At 47.6% G+C, this 23,675-nt stretch overlaps 11 non-coding genes across 11 annotated transcripts; all 11 read right to left on the bottom strand.

The window, feature by feature from the left end:
- Positions 1-3,361: 3,361 nt before the first annotated feature.
- On the bottom strand, positions 3,362-3,434 carry Trnar-acg (transfer RNA arginine (anticodon ACG)). The gene has a single exon. It is a non-coding gene; the product is annotated as a tRNA-Arg (tRNA).
- Positions 3,435-5,698: 2,264 nt separating this feature from the next.
- Trnar-acg (transfer RNA arginine (anticodon ACG)) lies at positions 5,699-5,771 on the bottom strand. The gene has a single exon. It is a non-coding gene; the product is annotated as a tRNA-Arg (tRNA).
- A 273-nt stretch (positions 5,772-6,044) lies between these two features.
- Trnar-acg (transfer RNA arginine (anticodon ACG)) lies at positions 6,045-6,117 on the bottom strand. Its single transcript has one exon. It is a non-coding gene; the product is annotated as a tRNA-Arg (tRNA).
- Positions 6,118-6,737: 620 nt separating this feature from the next.
- Positions 6,738-6,810, bottom strand: Trnar-acg (transfer RNA arginine (anticodon ACG)). The gene has a single exon. It is a non-coding gene; the product is annotated as a tRNA-Arg (tRNA).
- Positions 6,811-7,083: 273 nt separating this feature from the next.
- On the bottom strand, positions 7,084-7,156 carry Trnar-acg (transfer RNA arginine (anticodon ACG)). The gene has a single exon. It is a non-coding gene; the product is annotated as a tRNA-Arg (tRNA).
- A 273-nt stretch (positions 7,157-7,429) lies between these two features.
- Positions 7,430-7,502, bottom strand: Trnar-acg (transfer RNA arginine (anticodon ACG)). Its single transcript has one exon. It is a non-coding gene; the product is annotated as a tRNA-Arg (tRNA).
- Positions 7,503-10,033: 2,531 nt separating this feature from the next.
- Positions 10,034-10,106, bottom strand: Trnar-acg (transfer RNA arginine (anticodon ACG)). Its single transcript has one exon. It is a non-coding gene; the product is annotated as a tRNA-Arg (tRNA).
- Positions 10,107-11,412: 1,306 nt separating this feature from the next.
- Trnar-acg (transfer RNA arginine (anticodon ACG)) lies at positions 11,413-11,485 on the bottom strand. Its single transcript has one exon. It is a non-coding gene; the product is annotated as a tRNA-Arg (tRNA).
- Positions 11,486-11,759: 274 nt separating this feature from the next.
- On the bottom strand, positions 11,760-11,832 carry Trnar-acg (transfer RNA arginine (anticodon ACG)). The gene has a single exon. It is a non-coding gene; the product is annotated as a tRNA-Arg (tRNA).
- A 274-nt stretch (positions 11,833-12,106) lies between these two features.
- On the bottom strand, positions 12,107-12,179 carry Trnar-acg (transfer RNA arginine (anticodon ACG)). Its single transcript has one exon. It is a non-coding gene; the product is annotated as a tRNA-Arg (tRNA).
- Positions 12,180-12,452: 273 nt separating this feature from the next.
- Trnar-acg (transfer RNA arginine (anticodon ACG)) lies at positions 12,453-12,525 on the bottom strand. Its single transcript has one exon. It is a non-coding gene; the product is annotated as a tRNA-Arg (tRNA).
- Positions 12,526-23,675: the final 11,150 nt, after the last annotated feature.

Below are 23,675 nucleotides of genomic sequence, written 5' to 3'. Positions count from 1 at the left end.
CTGCCTTGGTTTTCTGCCCGTCTATTTTACTATTTTCTCTGCTTGTCCCTTCCCTATACCTGTCTCTGGTGTCATACGGAACTGTCGGCGTCGCAACAAATTTCCTTCTCTTGCTTTGCACTGTTTTCCAGCTCCTCTCTACCAGTGGCTCCTCCCTTGGCCTCCGTTTTTCACCGGTGTCTTCTTCCATACAGTCTCCACTGATTAAAGTCTTTAACCCTGCATCCTCATCTATCCCTTCGTCACGCTTTGGAGGTCTCCCAGTTTCATCTTCCTGGTTGTCTTCTACGCTTGTCATACCTTCCGCCCCCTCTTCTACTGAACCGCCGTCGTCTGTTTTGGCGGAGATCGCTCCAGGAATGGGATCGGTGCCGACGCTTCTGCCATCCGCTGGATCTTCTCTTTCTGCTTCCATAGCTTCCTCATGATCCATTGGTATTCCTTCTAGGCTGTACTCTCCTGAAGATCTTGTCATGCTGGCGTAGGTCTTAACACAATCAACCACCTCGTGGCCTACTCGGCCACATCCAGTACACCGCGGGGCCTTACACAGCCTCCTGACATGTCCTTTTTGGTGGCAACGCAGACATATCGGCGCCCTGCCTTCCACCGTAACAAGCACTTGACTTCCATTAATCCTTGCTTGTTGAGGAACACTTTCAACAGTCACGCCCGGGTCCAGTTTGAGCGATAAAAGCCTTGACGTCGTCTCCACTTGCTCCATTCCTTCACTTTTCCATTTCAAGCGGTTTAGCTCTTTCACTTCGCCATACACTTTGACGAAACTTTTAATCGTTTCGTCAGCGACATGAAAAGGCACCCAGTGAAATCGAATCTTGACTAATTTCTCCCTCGGGACCAAAATAAGGTATCGTCTTCCCTTCACGCTTAAGTCTTTCATTTCCGGCAACACGGCTCTTGCTTCTCTATTTTTGAGCGTTATTATCCAGCAATGGTTAAACTGATACGGACCCAAACAAGCAAGGTCCTCACCTTTGATAACCTTGAGAAGAGACACCTTGAAATCTTCCATTCTATATGGCCTTCCTCTTAAATCGGCGTGTAGCACCAATGTATCCTCATTCAGCACGCTGGACGCAAAAACAGGCAGCAGAGTCTTGTACTCTTCATCAATGCGATCACCAACCACCTGCTCAACCTGGCTGTCACCAGCCATATTCCTTGCTCCGTCGGAGCTCATGTCGTGCACAACCGTCTCGGACGAAACCCGGAAGTGAACTGCGTTGCGCCACAGGCCCACACGTTGAGCGGAGCAGCATTTTATTCTCGTAAAGTCACTGTGCATTGCTCAGATGACTTCTCAAATACTTCTCCAAGAAGGCTCTTTCACTAGCAGGATATAAGCGGATTACGGAGCACTACATTTCTGCCAGGATTTTAACTCTGCGTTCTGCGACCCGCAGTGACAACCGCTCTCTCGTATGCCACACACCTCAATAGGAAAACGCGAATGCGAGACCTATATATCGTTTACACTACCGTTGTCATGAAGACCAAATTGAACAAATCCCACGAGCCTGCCAGGATTCGAACCTGAAATCTTCTGATCCGTAGTTAGACGCGTTATTCGTTGCGCCACAGGCCCACACGTTGAGTGGAGCAGCCATTTTATTCTCGTAAAATCACTGTCCATAGCTTTGATGACTTCTCAAATACTCCTCCAAGAAGGCTCTTTCGCTAGCAGGATATAACCGGATTACGAAGCACTACATCTCTGCCAGCATTTTAACCCTGCGTTCTCCGACCCGCAGTGACAACCGTTCTCTCGTATGCCACACACCTCAATAGGAAAACGTAAATGCGGGATCTATATATCGTTTACACTGCCGTTGCTATAAAGACCAAAATGAACACGTCACACGAGTCTGCCACGATTCGAACCTGCAATCTTCTCATCCGTAGTTAGACACGTTATTCGTTGCGCCACAGGCCCACACGTTGAGCGGAGCAGCCATTTTATTCTCGTAAAATTTCTGTGCATAGCTCAGATGACTTCTCAAATACTTCACCAAGAAGGGTGTTTCACTAGCACTATATAACCGGATTACGAAGCACGACATCTGTGCCAGGATTTTAACCCTGCGTTCTCCGACCCGCAGTGCCAACCGCTCTGCCGTATGCCACACACCTCAATAGGAAAACGTAAATGCGGGACCTATATACCGGGTGTTTCAGTTAAATCCCCGGGCTAAATAATTCGCGAACGGGTGCACCAATCCACGAGCTTTCTTTTTTACAAGTATCTGTCCGATACCACCTACAAGCTGCACACCGTGTGGATTAGTGGGAGGCGCTCATTATTAAGATAAAAATGCAAATGAGTTAAGTAAAAAAGCGTAACTTCTAAAGCAGGGCGCTGTCGGCATTAAAATGGGTACTACCCCTTTTGGGACCTTCAGTGGACACCTTTTAGAGAAAAATCTGCCACCGAAGCGGGTCATTTGTTGCAGTAATTAATTAGTTTCGGTTTACGTATTTTTGTCGCGGCTTGTCGCTGCGAAGCGCAAAAGGACGCTCTTTCACTCCCTTATCCATCAATGAATTACGTCCTTACACCAATGAATTACAACAATGAATTACACCAATGAAATACGCCCTTTTGCGCTTCGCCGCGACCAGCCGCAAAAAAAAATACGTAAACCGAAACCAATTAATTACTGCAACAAATGACCCGCTTCGGTGGCAGATTTTTCTCTAAAAGGTGTACACTGAAGGTCCCAAAAGGGGTAGTACCCATTTTAATGCCGACAGCGCCTTGCTTTAGAAGTTACGCTTTTTTACGAAACTCATTTGCATTTTTATTTTAATAATGAGCGCCTCCCACTCATTCACACGGTATGCAGCTTGTACGTGGTATCGGACAGATACTTGTAAAAAAGAAAGCTCGTGGATTGGTGCAACCGTTCGCGAATTATTTAGCCCGGGGATTTAACTGAAACACCCTGTATAGTTTACACTACCGTTGTCATAAAGACTAAACTGAACATGTCCCACGAGCCTGCCAGGATTCGAACCGGGAATCTTCTGATCCGTAGTCAGACGCGTTATCCGTTGCGCCACAGCCCCACACGTTGAGTGGAAAAGCCATTTTATTGTCGTAAAATCACTGTCCATAGCTCAGATGACTTCTCAAATACTCCTCCAAGAAGGCTCTTTCACTAGCAGGATATAACCGGATTACGAAGCACTACATCTCTGCCAGCATTTTAACCCTGCGTTCTCCGACCCGCAGTGACAACCGTTCTCTCGTATGCCACACACCTCAACAGGAAATGTGAATGCGGGACCTATATATCGTTTACACTACCGTTGTTATAAAGACCAAAATAAACAAATTATACGAGCCTGCCAGGATTCGAACCTGGAATCTTCTGATCCGTAGTCAGACGCGTTATCCGTTGCGCCACATGCCCACTTTTCTCTTTCCCACCTTTATTTTTCAGAGCTTATTACTCTGAGTCACGTACGACTCAATAACTCACAATACCATACACAATACGACACAATCACAGGGAGGGAATACGATGTTTCTCCTCTATACCGGACATGTCAATAACCCAACTTCTACAAACCATACAGCCTTTCGCAGACTGTATCTAACCACTCAGGTACTTCTAAGAGCTGAGTACAAGCTAACTTTACCTGCAGTAGTTCGGCTTTGAAATATTTCATTGGAGGACACAAGGGCTCTTCGTTCCTATCGGCCATACGAAGCTTCCACAAACAGTACATGGTAACAAGAAGAACGATATCGTATCTCACATTTTCACCGGGGCGTAATGGGAGGAAGCGGATAGTGTGAGGATTAAGCGAAAGACGGCGCTTAAGGACTTTGAACTGTAAGTCATCCCAAAAGAATAAAGCTTCTGTGCAGTCCAGAAAAAGGTGATCGACAGTCTCGGGCGTATTGCAAAATCTGCAATTCACGGACCACGGAACATAGAATCCCTTCTGTTGAAGCCAAGCTTTCACGGGCAGTGTGGACGTGTGTAATTTAAAGAAAAATGACTTCATGTTGGGCTTCACCGGCATCTTCTTGACTCTGCACAATACATCCGTGCCGTGCCATCCGGAGGGGATTTGACGGTAGATGGGCACAGGAAAGAGTACATCGAGGAGATGAGCTACCAACGTTTTCTTGGCGACAGAAAAGAGGTACTCTAAGCTGAATGTAGCTTTCAAGAAGTTTAGGCTCTCGACAACCTCTTTGTAGAAACCGCTTAAGCGTAGACTTTCTTCGTGAAACCCAACATATATTTCGGGAATGTAGTTATACGCAAGGGCCCGCTTGATGGTTTCCAGAATCGGGTGCGAACTCTGCCTATAAAAAAACAGTCTCATGACGAGTTGCTTGATGTAGAGATGCTGTAAGCCTAGTCCGCCGTCCTTGACTTTCTTGAACAGGTTTTGTCTTCGCATCCTTTCGAACGTTGAACACCATATTGTGGTGGCAAATATGCGATGACAACGATGTATAATTTTGCGGGAGGATTGCAGGACTTGGAAGAGGTAAATCAGCTTAGCGGCCAGAAAAACATTGCACACGGAAGCTCGTTGAAACATTGAGAGATCTTGTTTTTTCCAGGTTGAAGCATGTGTCCTAATGTTTTGCAATCGCTCCGACCACAAGGAGGTCGTGTTACAACTTTTGTCTAAAGGGACCCCAAGGTAGCAAGGACCACGGGTTTGCAATTGAACGCCACAAAAGAATTCCGGGGTTGTTCCCCATTGACCGCACCATATCCCCAGAGATTTGTCCTTGTTTAGACGCGCCCCAGAAACTTGGCCAAACACATGAAGTTCGTGAATAACTTTGACGACACTTGGCTTGTCTGTCACGAGAAACGCAAGGTCATCCGCGTACGCCACGACCTTCACCACGGCATCGCGAAGCTCGAAACCACGTATGTCATCACGAGAGTTGATACGCTGGCATAACGGCTCAAGGTATAGATCAAATAGTAGGGACGACATGGGACAGCCTTGTCGTACTGAAGCTCGAAGGGGCACTGGCGCGGTAAGAGTGCCGTTAATTACCAGGCTCGTTGCAACCTGTTCATAGCACAACTTGATTCGGCTTACGAACTTGTTTCCCATGTTGACGTAATGCAAGAGCGAAAACAAATAATCGTGACACACCCTATCAAAAGCCTTAGAGAGGTCCACGTGCAGCAGGGCTACATGACTTCCTTCAAGTCGACGCCAGTCTAGAACTGAGCGGACAACATGGATGTTTGTTTGTATGGTCCTGTTCCTGATTGCGCATGTCTGATGATCGCCAACAAGTTGTGTCACTACAAGCTGGAGCCTGGCAGCAAGTACTTTGGCATACACTTTATAGTCCGCATTACAGAGTGTGATAGGCCGATAATCGGTCACCTTGGGTAACCGTGCCACAGGCCCACCCGTTGAGGGGAGAAGCCATTTTATTGTCGTAAAATCACTGTCCATAGCTCAGATGACTTCTCAAATACTTCTCCAAGAAGGCTCTTTCGCTAGCAGGATATAACCGGATTACGAAGCACTACATCTCTGCCAGCATTTTAACCCTGCGTTCTCCGACCCGCAGTGACAACCGTTCTCTCGTATGCCACACACCTCAACAGGAAATGTGAATGCGGGACCTATATATCGTTTACACTACCGTTGTTATAAAGACCAAAATAAACAAATCACACGAGCCTGCCAGGATTCGAACCTGGAATCTTCTGATCCGTAGTCAGACGCGTTATCCGTTGCGCCACAGGCCCACCCGTCGAGTGGAGAAGCCATTTTATTGTCGTAAAATCACTGTCCATAGCTTAGATGACTTCTCAAATACTCCTCCAAGAAGGCTCTTTCGCTAGCAGGATATAACCGGATTAGAAGCACTACATCTCTGCCAGCATTTTAACCCTGCGTTCTCCGACCCGCAGTGACAACCGTTCTCTCGTATGCCACACACCTCAACAGGAAATGTGAATGCGGGACCTATATATCGTTTACACTACCGTTGTTATAAAGACCAAAATAAACAAATCACACGAGCCTGCCAGGATTCGAACCTGGAATCTTCTGATCCGTAGTCAGACGCGTTATCCGTTGCGCCACAGGCCCACCCGTTGAGTGGAGAAGCCATTTTATTGTCGTAAAATTACTGTCCATAGCTTAGATGACTTCTCAAATACTCCTCCAAGAAGGCTCTTTCGCTAGCAGGATATAACCGGATTAGAAGCACTACATCTCTGCCAGCATTTTAACCCTGCGTTCTCCGACCCGCAGTGACAACCGTTCTCTCGTATGCCACACACCTCAACAGGAAATGTGAATGCGGGACCTATATATCGTTTACACTACCGTTGTTATAAAGACCAAAATAAACAAATCACACGAGCCTGCCAGGATTCGAACCTGGAATCTTCCGATCCGTAGTCAGACGCGTTATCCGTTGCGCCACAAGACCACCCGTTGAGTGGTGAAGCCATTTTATTGTCGTAAAATCACTGTCCATAGCTTTGATGACTTCTCAAATACTCCTCCAAGAAGGCTCTTTCGCTAGCAGGATATAACCGGATTACGAAGCACTACATCTCTGCCAGCATTTTAACCCTGCGTTCTCCGACCCGCAGTGACAACCGTTCTCTCGTATGCCACACACCTCAACAGGAAATGTGAATGCGGGACCTATATATCGTTTACACTACCGTTGTTATAAAGACCAAAATAAACAAATCACACGAGCCTGCCAGGATTCGAACCTGGAATCTTCTGATCCGTAGTCAGACGCGTTATCCGTTGCGCCACAGGCCCACCCGTTGAGTGGAGAAGCCATTTTATTGTCGTAAAATTACTGTCCATAGCTTAGATGACTTCTCAAATACTCCTCCAAGAAGGCTCTTTCGCTAGCAGGATATAACCGGATTAGAAGCACTACATCTCTGCCAGCATTTTAACCCTGCGTTCTCCGACCCGCAGTGACAACCGTTCTCTCGTATGCCACACACCTCAACAGGAAATGTGAATGCGGGACCTATATATCGTTTACACTACCGTTGTTATAAAGACCAAAATAAACAAATCACTCGAGCCTGCCAGGATTCGAACCTGGAATCTTCTGATCCGTAGTCAGACGCGTTATCCGTTGCGCCACAGGCCCACCCGTTGAGTGGAGAAGCCATTTTATTGTCGTAAAATCACTGTCCATAGCTTAGATGACTTCTCAAATACTCCTCCAAGAAGGCTCTTTCGCTAGCAGGATATAACCGGATTAGAAGCACTACATCTCTGCCAGCATTTTAACCCTGCGTTCTCCGACCCGCAGTGACAACCGTTCTCTCGTATGCCACACACCTCAACAGGAAATGTGAATGCGGGACCTATATATCGTTTACACTACCGTTGTTATAAAGACCAAAATAAACAAATCACTCGAGCCTGCCAGGATTCGAACCTGAAATCTTCTGATCCGTAGTCAGACGCGTTATCCGTTGCGCCACAGGCCCACCCGTTGAGTGGAGAAGCCATTTTATTGTCGTAAAATTACTGTCCATAGCTTAGATGACTTCTCAAATACTCCTCCAAGAAGGCTCTTTCGGCCTGGAAGAAAGGCTCCGGGTCCTGACGGGTTTGGCTCCGCGTTCTACAAAGTGTTCAGTGATCGCGTCGCTCCTTTTTTGAAAGCTGTCTTCAGCGATGTCTATCGAAGAAAGCTTCTCCCTCCTTCGTTGAGGCAAGCTCACGTCGTCCTTATTAAGAAGAAGACCAAGGACAACGTTCGTGGTGTTGGGGATTTCCGTCCGATCAGCCTACTGTCAACGGAGTACAAGATACTTGCCAAGATTTTAGCTAGACGCCTGGAGCTTGCACTCGGCCCGGTAGTGGGGCATCACCAACCTTACGGATTCAAGGGTCGTTCCCTAGTGACCAACCTGCACTTGATGCGGACAGTGGTGGAAGCAGCAGGTGCGCTGGACAAACGTTTGGGCGTGCTTCAGCTTGATCTCCGGCGTGCGTTCGACAGAGTGAGACATGACTTCTTGTTTGCTCTGTTGGAGTGGTGTGAAATCGGAAATTACATGAACACATGGATCAAAGTATGCTATAGAGACATTACGACAACGCTACTAATAAATGGGAATCCAAGCGCACCAATTCCTGTGAAGCGATCTGTGCGGCAAGGCTGCCCCTTGTCCCCGATACTGTTCGCCTTATACTTGGAGCCACTCTGCAGGTGCCTGCTAGCGGACGTACGTCTGAAGGGACTCCAAACACCGGCAGGAAACCTGAATGTTTTGGCCTATGCAGACGACGTAGCGGTCGTGTTTTCAGAGAGAGAGCACGTGCCAATGGTACTTGAACACGTCACTAACTTCAGCAATGTCTCCGGAGCCAGCCTCAACAAGGAGAAGACGTCGGGGTGTTGGCTAGGGCACTGGGATGTAACCCCTGAGTGGTTTGCCGGAATCAAGTGGGATCAGACTATCTCAAAATACCTCGGTATTGCTTTTGCTTCGACGGCACCCCTGATCGAGCAGTGGAATCCTCACATTCAGCATCTACGGGCCCCGCTTCTGCAGTGGGAAGGCAGGAATGTATCTTTCCTAACCAAGTCCTTCATTTGCAACACGTCGGTGTATCCAATTTTCTTTTATCGAGCCCAGGCTACACCGTGCCCTGCTGCGAGCGCACACCGTGTGCATAGAATTTTTGCCACATTCGTATGGGGGTCCGCCTTCGAAAGGATGCGGAGAACTAATCTTTTTCACTGTGTACAAAGTGGTGGATTCGGACTGGTGAATGTAGCGGTGAAAACTCTAGTTCACCGCTTCATGTACTTCCGTCAGCGGAAACAACCGATTCTTGAGTGGGCTCTACAGGTACTGGGCTCTCCTTTTCTGCACAGATACAATGTTTCGAGTGCAGGTGTCCCGTTGCGAAAGAAATCCCTCATCTTCTACAAAGGAATAGCAGAAGCTGTAGACTTCCTGAGCAGCAGATATTCGTGGGATTACCTGGCTTTAGTACGACGACGTAAACTGTACTGGGACCTGATAAGTGATATCTTTCCTGCTCCTCTCTACCGAACAGCGTTTCCCGGACACGAACAGGACAGGGTCCTAAAGAAAATAAGGAAGCTACCAGTGCCAACGAGCACTCTGAAGTTTTTCACCTTGCTTCATACTCAAACTTTGCCGGTGAAAACTTGGCTGCTCCGTAAAGGCTTCTTTGTGCCATGGGGAAGCCGCTGTGGCATATGCTTCGCGGAAGATGAAGATTTGTTTCATGTCTTCTTAGGCTGCAGGGCAGCAGTGCAATTTTGGGGCCACCTCAGCATGGTTCTTGGCATCTCTGGCGAGCTCACCTGGACCCGCATCACCTTCCTCGATATGACAGGGGAGGATGCTTACGCTTGGGATATTTTAGTTATTCTAGGACTGCATGCTTTGTGGATACACAGGACGGATGTTGTGAATGGGAGAGTACCTCCTCAAATTCCTCTCGTCGTGCTCGCAGCAAAGCTCGACTGGTGCGTCAGCGTCGTAAAGGAACGCTGCGGAAGAGACACTGACCTACAAACCAAGGTGCAGAACACAAGAAATAGACTGAAGGCCACTCTACCAAGAGAGCTGAAAAAGTTCGTGGCGATGATCGGAGATCACTGAGGCCCTTCGGATAGCCCTCAACACAACGTAAGAGTAAACTGAACGAGTGTCACAGGTCTTCGGGTGTTTTTTAATCGTGGGCGCCGAAGTGAAGGCGTCAACAATGTTTTGTATATAGACATTTGAAGATTTTAATTAAAAAAAAAAAAAAAAAAAAAAAAAAAAAAAAAAAACAAGAAGGCTCTTTCGCTAGCAGGATATAACCGGATTACGAAGCACTACATCTCTGCCAGCATTTTAACCCTGCGTTCTCCGACCCGCAGTGACAACCGTTCTCTCGTATGCCACACACCTCAACAGGAAATGTGAATGCGGGACCTATATATCGTTTACACTACCGTTGTTATAAAGACCAAAATAAACAAATCACTCGAGCCTGCCAGGATTCGAACCTGGAATCTTCTGATCCGTAGTCAGACGCGTTATCCGTTGCGCCACAGGCCCACCCGTTGAGTGGAGAAGCCATTTTATTGTCGTAAAATCACTGTCCATAGCTTAGATGACTTCTCAAATACTCCTCCAAGAAGGCTCTTTCGCTAGCAGGATATAACCGGATTACGAAGCACTACATGTCTGCCAGCATTTTAACCCTGCGTTCTCCGACCCGCAGTGACAACCGTTCTCTTGTATGCCACACACCTCAACAGGAAATGTGAATGCGGGACCTATATATCGTTTACACTACCGTTGTATTAAAGACCAAAATAAACAAATCACACGAGCCTGCCAGGATTCGAACCGGGAATCTTCTGATCCGTAGTCCGACGCGTTATCCGTTGCGCCACAGGCCCACTGCTTCTTTCCCACCTTTATTTTTCAGAGCTTACTACTCTGAGTCACGTCGACTCAATACGTCACAATACCATACACAATACGACACAATCACAGAAAGAGAATACGGTGTTTCTCCTCTATACCGGACACGTTAATAACACAACTTCTACAAAACATTCAGCCTTTCGCAGACTGTATCTAACCACTCAGGCACTTCTAAGAGCTGAGTACAAGCTAACTTTACCTGCAGTAGTTCGGCTTTGAAATATTTCATAGGAGGACACAAGGGCTCTTCGTTCCTATCGGCCATACGAAGCTTCCACAAACAGTACATGGCAACAAGAAGAACGATATCGTATCTCACATTTTCACCGGGGCGTAATGGGAGGAAGCGGATAGTGTGAGGATTAAGCGAAAGACGGCGCTTAAGGACTTTGAACTGTAAGTCATCCCAAAAGAATAAAGCTTCTGTGCAGTCCAGAAAAAGGTGATCGACAGTCAAATCCCCTGCGGATGGCACGGCACGGATGTATTGTGCAGAGTCAGGAAGATGCCGGTCAAGCCCAACATGAAGTCATTTTTCTTTAAATTACACACGTCCACACTGCCCGTGAAAGCTTGGCTTCAACAAAAGGGATTCTATGTTCCGTGGTCCGTGAATTGCAGATTTTGCAACACGCCCGAGACGTGCGCCACAGGCCCACCCGTTGAGTGGAGAAGCCATTTTATTGTCGTAAAATCACTGTCCATAGCTTAGATGACTTCTCAAATACTCCTCCAAGAAGGCTCTTTCGCTAGCAGGATATAACCGGATTACGAAGCACTACATGTCTGCCAGCATTTTAACCCTGCGTTCTCCGACCCGCAGTGACAACCGTTCTCTCGTATGCCACACACCTCAACAGGAAATGTGAATGCGGGACCTATATATCGTTTACACTACCGTTGTTATAAAGACCAAAATAAACAAATCAATCGAGCCTGCCAGGATTCGAACCTGGAATCTTCTGATCCGTAGTCCGACGCGTTATCCGTTGCGCCACAGGCCCACCCGTTGTGTGGAGAAGCCATTTTATTGTCGTAAAATCACTGTCCATAGCTTAGATGACTTCTCAAATACTCCTCCAAGAAGGCTCTTTCGCTAGCAGGATATAACCGGATTACGAAGCACTACATGTCTGCCAACATTTTAACCCTGCGTTCTCCGACCCGCAGTGACGACCGTTCTCTCGTATGCCACACACCTCAACAGGAAATGTGAATGCGGGACCTATATATCGTTTACACTACCGTTGTTATAAAGACCAAAATAAACAAATCACTCGAGCCTGCCAGGATTCGAACCTGGAATCTTCTGAGCCGTAGTCAGACGCGTTATCCGTTGCGCCACAGGCCCACCCGTTGAGTGGAGAAGCCATTTTATTGTCGTAAAATCACTGTCCATAGCTTAGATGACTTCTCGAATACTCCTCCAAGAAGGCTCTTTCGCTAGCAGGATATAACCGGATTACGAAGCACTACATGTCTGCCAGCATTTTAACCCTGCGTTCTCCGACCCGCAGTGACGACCGTTCTCTCGTATGCCACACACCTCAACAGGAAATGTGAATGCGGGACCTATATATCGTTTACACTACCGTTGTATTAAAGACCAAAATAAACAAATCACTCGAGCCTGCCAGGATTCGAACCTGGAATCTTCTGATCCGTAGTCAGACGCGTTATCCGTTGCGCCACAGGCCCACCCGTTGAGTGGAGAAGCCATTTTATTGTCGTAAAATCACTGTCCATAGCTTAGATGACTTCTCAAATACTCCTCCAAGAAGGCTCTTTCGCTAGCAGGATATAACCGGATTAGAAGCACTACATCTCTGCCAGCATTTTAACCCTGCGTTCTCCGACCCGCAGTGACAACCGTTCTCTCGTATGCCACACACCTCAACAGGAAATGTGAATGCGGGACCTATATATCGTTTACACTACCGTTGTTATAAAGACCAAAATAAACAAATCACACGAGCCTGCCAGGATTCGAACCTGGAATCTTCTGATCCGTAGTCAGACGCTTTATCCGTTGCGCCACAGGCCCACTATTTTTTTTTTTTTTCCACCTTTATTTTTCAGAGCTTACTACTCGGAGTCACGTCGACTCAATACCTCACAATACCATACACAATACGACAAAATCACAGAGAGAGAATACGATGTTTCTCCTCTATACCGGACACGTTAATAACAATTTCTACAAAACATTCAGCCTTTCGCAAACTGTATCTAACCACTCAGGCACTTCTAAGAGCTGAGTACAAGCTAACTTTACCTGCAGTAGTTCGGCTTTGAAATATTTCATAGGAGGACACAAGGGCTCTTCGTTCCTATCGGCCATACGAAGCTTCCACAAACAGTACATGGCAACAAGAAGAACGATATCGTATCTCACATTTTCACCGGGGCGTAATGGGAGGAAGCGGATAGTGTGAGGATTAAGCGAAAGACGGCGCTTAAGGACTTTGAACTGTAAGTCATCCCAAAAGAATAAAGCTTCTGTGCAGTCCAGAAAAAGGTGATCGACAGTCTCGGGCGTGTTGCAAAATCTGCAATTCACGGACCACGGAACATAGAATCCCTTCTGTTGAAGCCAAGCTTTCACGGGCAGTGTGGACGTGTGTAATTTAAAGAAAAATGACTTCATGTTGGGCTTGACCGGCATCTTCCTGACTCTGCACAATACATCCGTGCCGTGCCATCCGGAGGGGATTTGACGGTAGATGGGCACAGGAAAGAGTACATCGAGAAGATGAGCTACCAACGTTTTCTTGGCGACAGAAAAGAGGTACTCTAAGCTGAATCTAGCCTTCAAGAAGTTTAGGCTCTCGACAACCTCTTTGTAGAACCCGCTTAAGCGTAGACTTTCTTCGTGAAACCCAACATATATATCGGGAATGTAGTTGTACGCAAGGGCCCGCTTGATGGTTTCCAGAATCGGGTGTGAACTCTGCCTATAAAAAAACAGTCTCATGACGAGTTGCTTGATGTAGAGATGCTGTAAGCCTAGTCCGCCGTCCTTGACTTTCTTGAACAGGTTTTGTCTTCGCATCCTTTCGAACGTTGAACACCATATTGTGGTGGCAAATATGCGATGACAACGATGTATAATTTTGCGGGAGCATTGCAGAACTTGCAAGAGGTAAATCAGCTTAGCGGCCAGAAAAACATTGCACACAGAAGCTCGTTGAAACATTGAGATATCTTGTTTTTTCCAGGTCGAAGCATGTGTCCTAATGTTTTGTAATCGCTCCGACCACAAGGAGGTCGTGTTACAACTTTTGTCTAACGGGACCCCAAGGTAGCAAGGACCACGGGTTTGCCACTGAACGCCACAAAAGAATTCCGGGGCTGTTCCCCATTGACCGCACCATATCCCCAGAGATTTGTCCTTGTTTAGACGTGCCCCAGAGACTTGACCAAACACATGAAGTTCGTGAATAACTTTGACGACACTTGGCTTGTCTGTCACGAGAAACGCAAGGTCATCCGCGTACGCCACGACCTTCACCACAGCATCGCGAAGCTCGAAACCACGTATGTCATCACGAGAGATGATACGCTGGCATAACGGCTCAAGGTATAGATCAAATAGTAGGGACGACATGGGACAGCCTTGTCGTACTGAAGCTCGAAGGGGCACTGGCGCGGTAAGAGTGCCGTTAATTACCAGGCTCGTTGCAACCTGTTCATAGCACAACTTGATTCGGCTTACGAACTTGTCTCCCATGTTGACGTAATGCAAGAGCGAAAACAAATAATCGTGACACACCCGATCAAAAGCCTTAGAGAGGTCCACTTGCAGCAGGGCTACATGACTTCCTTCAAGTCGACACCAGTCTAGAACTGAGCGGACAACATGGATGTTTGTTTGTATGGTCCTGTTCCTGATTGCGCATGTCTGATGATCGCCAACAAGTTGTGTCACCACAAGCTGGAGCCTGGCAGCAAGTACTTTAGCTTACACCTTATAGTCCACATTACAGAGTGTGATAGGCCAATAATCGGTCACCTTGGGTAACCGTGTCTCCGCCACTTTTTTGGGTATGAGCACAGTATGGGACCTTCGAAAACTGTGCGAGAAGATCCCGTTAGTCTCAGCTTCCGCGTAGACGCATTGTAGAATGGGCACCAGCAGGTCCACGTACCGCTTGTAGAACTCAGCTCCCAAGCCATCAGGTCCAGGAGAACGGTTAAAATTCAAACTCTGTATTGCAGAATGGATTTCCGCCTCTGTAATTTCAGCGTCCAGGACATCTTTCTCTTGCTCGTTTAACTTGGGCATATGAGAGAGAAAAGACTGGATCAAATCGTCGTCCACCGTGGCAGTTGGCCTCGCAAACAGGTTCTCATAGTAGTCAACAAATATTTGTTTCATGCGTTCAAGGTCTGTGACAACATGCCCTTGGTCCACCAACCGCGTGATGAGTCGAGAGCCGGTGTGCTTACGCTCTCCTGCAGCATGACTTTTAGACGCGGTCATATCCGGCAAAAACCTCTTCGTTCTCGATCGTACCCTCGCGCCTTCATACCGATTGTTGTTGAAAAGTTCAAGACGGAGACGAATCTCATTTAAATCTTCCAAGAACGTCCCAGGGTTATCTGCTTCCAGTCTTGTGAGTTCTTGTTGTGCTTCCTTTAACATGTTCTCTTCATACATTTCTAGGTAGGCTAGCACGTTACTTCTCTCTATTGCAAAGGCTCTCACGTCTTGTTTGAATGTTTCCCATTTAGCAGCCCAATTTCGCGGGTCATGTTGAAGCCGTGAAAGATTGGCCACCACGCGCTCATCAAAAACTGGATCTTGGAGCAACCTAACGTTCATCTTCCACAACTTCCATGACCTGGGGCTGCCCAGCCTAGGAGGGCGACACCCAATAGCGACCTTCACGAGGCAGTGATCAGTAAAATAAACAGGGTGCACTTCGTACTCACACACCGTATTCCACTGAGCGACAGAAAGATAAATACGATCCAATCGTGCGTGCGATGTACCTTGAAAGTGAGTGTATCTTATCACTGGCTGTGTGCTGTATTCGCAGGCATCTCTTAAACCATAATCACGTGCTATTCGCTGCAGACACTCGGCACTGCGGTCCTTCGCTTGAGAGGCAACGCTCCGGTCACTAGTTGACAGCACGCAGTTAAAGTCCCCTAAAACGACCAGGTTACCACGGGCTTGCAAATATTGCGTTAAGGATTCGAAGTACGCACACCTTAAGGTTGCATCATTGGGAGCATAGATAACTAGAATCCTCCAAGGCGTTCTGTCAATAAGGATATCAAGCATCACAGCCCTACCGTCGTTGTCCACCGCGTGATAAACATGAGTGTAGCCTAGGCGTTTTCGCACGAGAAGGAGAATACCTGCTGAGTAGCCCACAGCCTCACTAACAACAACGTCGAACTCATCGAGAAAATACTGGGATAACATATGCTCAGTGTTTTCCGGAGAACCTAGTTTTGTTTCTTGGAGTGCGAAAAAGTCGACATGTGGGAAGCTGTCAAGGAGTCTTTTCAGTTGATACTGTCGCTTTTTGGTATTCAAACCCCTGACGTTAAGCGTGGCAAATGTAAGTTGTGGAGGCGTCATTAGGAGAGTGGGGAAGCGTACATGCAGGATGGGCAAACAAGAGGAGTGAGTTCGTAGCAGTAGACTTACCGCGCTTGAAGAAGTCAAACTGCACAGTCACAAGAACCGAGTCTTAAAACAAGGGAAACGTACAATGCAACAACACACAACAGCACAATGTGACAACATGTCAGCACAGCAAACAGCACTATTCCGACTGAAAGCCGACATCGTCGAGGGCAGAGTGCCCCACTTCGACAATCTTGACGGGCAATGTCGCCGGAGGTGATCTTCTACCCTTCTTCCTTCTCGGGGTTACCCATTGATCGTTATCATCGTCTTCTACGCGGGTCTCGGCCCAGTTGTTGCAATTTCCACCTTCCAGGACTGGGACTTGTGAAGGACCATCTCCTGGTACTGGGTGTGGTTCCGACGAGGACGGACATCCATTTTCCACCAACTTCTGAGGCTGACTCACTGAGAGGGGGGCCGACGATGTCGGCTGAGGCAGAGCAGCGGGCTGAAGCGGAGCACTGGGTACACAAGGCGACGGATTGCTGTCGGCATCGTCATCAAGTTCTATGTCCATCTGATCGCCGTGGCTGGTGTGTTGACGAACCTGAGACGCATAGGTCACGACACATTCATCATCCGCATGGCCAAAGCGACGACAAACCTTGCACCACGGGGTGTGGCACTGCTTCCGAATATGGCCGACTGCTTTGCACCGCAGACACAGGGGTGGCCTACCTGGGACGGCAACTAGAATCTGACATCCGGCGATAAACATCTGATGCGGCAAGTTATCTGCCGTTACACCACGCTTCAAAGTAATAAACATCTGTCGAGTGGTCGTCTCAGCGCCCTCAAAGAAAGAGTCTCTCCACCGTTCTCGAGTGATATTCTTCACAACACCAAAACGGTCTAAAGCAGCCTCAACAGCTTCGTCAGGTACATGCTGCGGAAGCCAATGTAGCTTGATTTGAAGCTCTTTTTTGTGGGGGTCCAGAATGACGCAGCGTTTCCCTTTTACTGTCACTTCCCCAAGGGTTAGCAACTCGTCCCTCGCAGCCACATTATCGAACGTCAGGGCCCACAGATGATTGTATACGAAGGGACCAACTGATGTAACCTGACTCCGGTTCACTTTGTCCTTGAGTGCATCACTAAAATGACCAATGTTGTACGGTCGCCCAGCGGGGTCCGCGTGTAGGAAAACTGTATTCAAGGCAACAGTACCTGAAGGAATCATTGGCAGAACAAATTTATATCCATCATCCCGGCTAGGCCTAGCCGTAGACTTGGGAAATTTTGGAGTTCAATTAAAGAAATTCAATTTCTTTTAATTACAATGAAATGAAAATATTTTTGCAAGGTGGCAAATTCAGTTGCCACACAAATGCCGTTTACCCCGTATTTTTTCGTCGCCCCGTTTTTTTTATAAAGTCCGAATGACACGTGTTTTGAAACACCCTGTATATCGTTTACACTATCTTTGTCATCAAGACCAAAATGAACATATCACAGGAGCGTGCCAGGATTCGAACCTCCAGTTTTCGGATCCGTAGTCAAACGCTTTATCCGTTGCCCACAGGCTCTCACGTTGTGCGCAGCAGCCATTTTATTCTTGTAAAATAACTATTCATAGCACAGATGACTTCTCAAATACTTCTCCATGAAGGCTCTTTCACTAGCACCATATAACCGGATTACGAAGCACGATATCTCTGCCAGGATTTTAACCGTGCGTTCTCCGACCCGCAGCGACAAGCGCTCTTCCGTATGCCACACACCTCGACAGGAAACTTTTTTCTTTTCCACCTTTATTTTTCAGAGCTTACTACTCTGAGTCACGTACGACTGAATGACTCACAATACCATACACAATACGACACAATCACAGAGAGAGAATACGGTGTTTCTCCTCTATACTGGACACGTCAATAATACAACTCCTACAAAACATACAGCCTTTCGCAGACTGTATCTAACCACTCAGGCACTTCTAAGAGCTGAGTACAAGCTAACTTTACCTGCAGTAGTACAACCGCTCTCCCGTATGCCACACACCTCGATAGGAAACGTGAATGCGGGACCTATATATCGTTTACATTACCTTTGTCATCAAGACCAAAATGAACAAATCACACGAGTCTGCCAGGATTCGAACCTGGTGTCTTCTCATCCGTAGTCAGACGCGTTACCCGTTGCGCCACAGGCCTTTTTTTTTCCTTTTTTTTATTTGTCTAAAACCACATTTATCACATCATACACCACGTGTGTATAATCCTATAAAACAGCCGGTTTTCCTTTCTTGGCTTTCAGCGTCCTTTCAAGATGCGTACGAAGTTTGATGTCGTCCTTCCTGTATATTACAACTTTTTTTTCTCCTTTAGCAGTCTTTGTCTCCTGTCTTCTGGAGTTATAAGCGGCGCCGGTGAGAATCTAGATTTCTTGCAGTTTGTACCCGTGTCCTTCCACTTGAACTCTTTTCCTCCAGCGTCTGACGCTCTTATGCTTACTTTGCTGTTCGGTGATAGTGTCGGTTCCGTCACTCCCCCGGTGTCCATGCCCTTCATCGATTTCTAAAGCTTTGCCGCTGTTTGGGCTTGCGTCCTGCTGCTGGGTACTTGCGCTTAATTCTGTGCTGGGCACCACCAAGTCTGTTTCGGAGTTCCTTGCTTCGGCAAGACTGTCTTTATGTTGTACACCCTTTCTGTCTTCTGGAGGACGACCTGCTGCTTCGTGAATCTTTGTCTTCTGCTGACGAAGCTTCTCATCAGCTGAAGCTTCTCAGCCTCTGTACCTGTGCCGCTCGTTGTCTCCTCATTAATCCTTCTTTCCGACAGGACGGCTGTTTCGTCATCGACTGCTTGTGCTTGCATGTGCCGCTCTGGCTCAGACTGGTGCTCTCTTTTCTCTAGCGCCGTTGGCCCTACTTGTGCGTTTTCGTCCACGTCCATTAGTTCTGCTGCCGTCGTATTTTCTGCAGGTGCTCTCGTCTTAGCAGCGTAGGTACTAATGCAGTCATCTGCAACATGGCCGAAATTTCTGCAGGTTTTACACCAGGGGGCTCTACATATCTTCCTTAGGTGTCCCACCGTCTTGCACCTTAGACACAGCGGCGGTCTTCACGGTATATCTATCAAGACCTGGCCTCCCATGATCTTCATAACATGAGGAATGTCCTCCACGGACACCGCGTTCCGCAGAACTATCGCAACCTTGCACGTCGTCGTCTAAGCACTTGCGAAAGCTGTTGATCTCCATCGCTCTCTTTCTATTTTTTCTACTTTCCCGTATGCAGTAAGAGCGTTGCTCACAGCGTTATCAGACACGTGCATTGGCAGCCAATGCACCGACATGTAGATTTCGTTTTGATTAGGATCAAGGATAATACACTTTTCATTCTTCACGCTCATCTATTTCTTCGCTACGAGTTTTTCTTTTGGCAGCCTTGAATGCAGTGTCAACGCCCACACGTGGTTATACAGGTAGGCCCCAAACTGGGCTACGTCTTCTTTTAATATCACAGAAAGGACACCTTCGGCAAAGTCGTCTGCATGATATGGTCTCCTGTTGCGCCACAGGCCCACACGTTGTGCACAGCAGCAATTTTATTCTCGCAAAATAACTGTGAATAGCACAGATGACTTCTGAAATACTTCTCCAAGAAGGCTCTTTCACTAGCACGATATAACCGGATTACGAAGCACGATATCTCTGCCAGTATTTAAACCCTGCGTTCTCCGAACCGCAGTGAGAACCGCTCTCCCGTATGCCACAGACTTCAATTTGCCGCGGGATCGAACTATAGAAGGCGATGCAGGCGCGCCGTTAGTGTGGATAAGGCGAGGCAGCTGCACGCAGTTTTATGTGTTTCTACGAGTTTTTTAAAACTTTCGCACTGTTTTTGGATGAACTGTCGACGCTCATGCTTCATGTAACATTCTTCGGTTTTGCTGCGTGTTAGGATGCACGACTTATTGCACTGAAACAGATGTAAGCTTTGGTAAATTCCCGGGGAACGCTGCACTGTAAATGACTTGGATCACGAAGTTGAAAACTGAAAGAAACCTTCGACGCACAGTAAGCTGCGCAACAAACACTTCACTAATGATGACTTTCTACAAAAGAGGAAGAAGGACAACAATGGTGAGTCTTTGACAATGTTTACGACTGGAATTTACAAGTAATTTCTTCGATGCGAGCACGTTGTCATTCCTGCTCTTGAGGTAAAGCTTTTACCTATGGCCTTAATAATCCGCACCTCCTGCTGCTTTTCTTAGATTTGGACCATCGTAGACTAAAAAGAAACCGCGGTCCCTTCGCAAAATCTGCCCAAAAGGCGGCAGCGAACATCGGCGTCGGTAGACGCCAGGTACGTGCGAACACCACACTAGCGTTGACAGCTTTAATTTTGTACGTTTTGCTTTTTCGTTTCTTCTTGACCCGTAGGTGCAGGTTATGCCCAGAGACAAATGCAAGCGGACAAGTGCAGAGCACAAGGGTAGCACCATTCAGTACATATGGCGCTTCATGCTCACCTAGGTGATAACTATCATTATTAGCTACAATGATAGTTATTGAGCATGCAGACTGCGCAAGTGATTCAAGCTTTGGTTTGGCACATTCATTAAGAAGCTTGATGGAACAGACATTCACGTCATGCTGTTAAAAGTTTTGTTATTAGATTACCACGCCGATTAAATGTACACCGACATTGCACTAGCAAGCAGTGGCTATGCATCGACTGAAGGATGTAAGTTTTTTGCGGTATCAGCTCACATATATGAACACGAATATTTCCGGGTACCTATATACATTCCCTCTTTTTGCTCTTTTCTTTTTTTCAACGTGCCCACGTCTACGTGTCCACATTCAGCGTGGAATTCCAGAGGCTAAAAGCCTAAAGATATTGCAGGAAAAAATTTCTGCGCAACTTCTAGCAGTGTTTGACAACGTGTTGTGTCTTCTCTGTGATCTTGTGAACAAATCCCAGGCAGTATTTTCAGAGTTCTCTCAAATCACCCCATCCGTATACTATAGATCTGCAGCCCGTAATTATCTCAAAATAGGGTCACGTCTCATGGCTGTCATGTGTAACAAATTTTGATGGTATGCTATGTGACACATATGTAATGGTGGAAACAAATTGTTGAACATTGTTTCACGCATTAAAAATGTGTTTGAGTGAAATATGCCAATGGAATTTGTCACACATTAAAGGGACTATCGCATCCGTCCCGGTCGATTCCGAAACTGTAGTGCCGTTTTACTCCGCGTTCATCACTGATAATAACGCCGAAAACCCGACGCGAATTGGTGGCGTTGTTCCTGTGCAGTTTGATATAAAACTTGGCCAGAGCAGACGACGCATTCCAGGATCCCTCTCTGGAGCCCTCAGGAGCCCTCTCTGGAAACATCACCCGGAACAGCCAATCACTGCGCGCCCTTTGATGCAGAGGAGACAAATCACTGAGCGCCCGGAGGGATTCTGGTAGCCTTGGGGGGCGAGCCGAAATGCTAGGGGACGGCGTTTTCTCTGGGAGCTCCGGTGGCGCTGTGGTAACGCGTGCGCTTGGAGACTGGGAGGTCCGCGGTTCGAATCCGCGGGCCGGCTGTGCCGTCTGGGGTTTTTCCTGGGTTTCCCTCAGATGTGTAATAGGCGTATGCCGGCACAGTTCCCCTGAAGTCGGCCCATGGACGCAGCTATCCTCCCCCCGAGCGGATTCCGCTCGGTCTTCCACTTCTCCTCCTCTCCACCACCTTTCCCTTCCCGAGAAACATGCCGCCTAATCAGGCAGGCAGACCTCTCGGGTTCCTCCCAACGACACTCCTCCTCCTCCTCCTCCTCTGGGATCGACTCGCGGAATGTTGTTTCTGGTTAGCGTCGAACGTGTTCGCAGTGGCGTCGCTAGGGTGCTTTGTTGCTTCTAAACACCGTATGCGGAACCATACGACCGACAACGCGCTATAAATATTTTTAATTTGCCATGAAAGACGCGGCGTAGAGGAGCGGTGCGACGCCTAGTGTCAAACATCCCCCTGTACAGCGGCCAACACTGAAAATTGGTATTACACACTATTACATCGGAACTTCGTTATTTTAGTAACCATATTATTAGTTTTCCTGTTTACCTATGCATTCTGACACCCCTGTTAACAGTTTAACTCGTTAACCCCTGTTTTTGCGAAGTAACCCAGCGCTGGCCGCTGTTCGATGGAGGCTCTACCTACTTCTCTGCTGCGCATGCGCGCTCCTTCTGTTCGTGGCCTCTTTCGAACGAAAAAACTCTCTCTGTGAACCTCTGTGAACAAACAAGTCCCGACGCTGTCTGGCTTCTTGAACGTCTGACATATTTTTTTCAACGGCTCAGCATTTCATTTCTTGTTCGCTTATCCGTTTATCCTCCGATGTGGATCGTTGTGTGGGTTGCAGGGGCAGATTTTATGGTGGATTGTCGTGGATTGTTATGTCGGACCCAGTGTTATACGCATGCAATGTGGTTGCCGCCGTATGTGTCAGGAGTCCGGATTCATTTCGAATACCTAGTACAGTGTTGCCCGTAATCTTTAATTGTAATTTTCTAATTAATTGCACCGTCAGTTGTGATGAAACTTGCGCAGTTTTTGTCCTGGTGGCTTGGACTATCGAATAGCCACACTAAGTTACATTTGATCGGTGCTGCTTTACAGTACCTTTAACGGATACCTTTCCGTACCAGACGATTCACAATAAATAAACATATTACACCACACTCAGAAAAAAGAAGTGCCTCGCAGAACGCTCCTCATGTTGTTTTTGGCGTCGTCGTGCCACAGAGAACGGGAGGAAGTGGTGGTATTGGTGCGGCGCGTCACCCCTTCCGTAGCTTCACCTGGTGCGGACCGCACCCCTCGCACCCCCTAGTGACGTCACTGCGTGTTCGTACAGCCAGGAGCATAACACCGTGTTTCACGCAACATGGATACGTCAGGACTCACACTGGTAAGCGAAAGTCAGCGTATTTACCGAGGACTTTTCAGTTAGCATACTGCGATGCGAACGCCAAGCAGACTACCTCGGAGACAATCGCCTGCGCTGCGCTCCCACTCGTGTGCCTGGCTTACATCATCATCGTGTTGGCTGCAAATGGAATGCGAACCTTTAAAACTCGTTTATTCAATATGTAAGCTGTGTTCGGAAGAGACATTTGGCCAAATTGACTCTGAAGCGGTGACGAACATTACCCTACACTCTAAATCCTGTGACGGACACGTGCCGGTTAAAAACGTTCCGTCAGACAGTACAGCCGGCACACAGCCGTAACCGTCTGGAAATAGCCGTAACAGTAACCAAATAGCAAGCACAGTGGGGATCATCGACAAATTTCACCAGGTACAAAGCCGTCACGTCGGCATGTAACGGCTTTTTGGCCGCTCAATAATATGTGTTCCTTATCAGCCGTGTACTCGTGTGCTTGTTGAATAATGCGTGTGCCGGCTGAATATGTGTGCCTTCGTTGGAGCGTACTACGTTGCTCCGCGCTCCGCCGGTGAGGAGTGACATGGCACCGCGCATTCTTCCGCAGAGCGTTCCACCCACTGATCTCTATAGTAATAGGCTGGATAGCGGACTG

This window comes from Ornithodoros turicata, chromosome 1 (assembly GCF_037126465.1).
Source record: "Ornithodoros turicata isolate Travis chromosome 1, ASM3712646v1, whole genome shotgun sequence".
Classification (NCBI taxonomy): Eukaryota; Metazoa; Arthropoda; class Arachnida; order Ixodida; family Argasidae; genus Ornithodoros; species Ornithodoros turicata.
Note: the sequence above shows the minus strand (reverse complement) of the source record. Positions and strands in the feature narration are given on the sequence as shown.